The sequence below is a fragment of the Gavialis gangeticus genome, unplaced genomic scaffold, assembly GCF_001723915.1.
Source record: "Gavialis gangeticus isolate Ggan-Ray unplaced genomic scaffold, GavGan_comp1, whole genome shotgun sequence".
NCBI lineage: Eukaryota > Metazoa > Chordata > Crocodylia > Gavialidae > Gavialis > Gavialis gangeticus.
The window spans coordinates 52,281,883-52,282,427 of NW_017728995.1; positions in this window are offsets into that span (position 1 = coordinate 52,281,883).

A 545-nucleotide genomic window follows, 5' to 3' on the forward strand; every position below is an offset into this window, starting at 1 on the left:
TGGGACTTTGATGCTTAATATTCAGAAGACTAAGGTCCTCTATCAACAAGCTCTTACTAAGCAGTATCCAGATCTAGTAATTCAGATAATTTGGAGAACATTGAGTATTTCCGGAACCTTGGAAGCCATCTCTCACAGAAGGCTGACATCAGTGAAGAGATTCATCATTGCCTTAGAAGGGCAAGTGCAGCCTTCAGACACCTGAGGAAATGCGTGTTTAAAGAGTGCAACATCAGGTCCAAAACCAAGGTTATGGTTTATCAAGCAGTCACTGATCCCCACCTTACTTGTATTGAGCTGAGATATGGACAACATATGAGAGACACCTCAAGTTACTGGAGAAGTACTATCAGTGCTACCTGAGGAAGATCCTTTGAATCCAGTGGGAAGACGCATGCAGCACCATAAGTCTCCTCCCATAAGCAAACATCATGAGGATTGAGGCAATAATTATTTGACATCATGAGTGACTGGTACCTCCTGAATTGGGCGGGGGGCACCCACAGAAGCCACCAACAGCAGTGGCCTTGTCGGGGGGGGGGGGA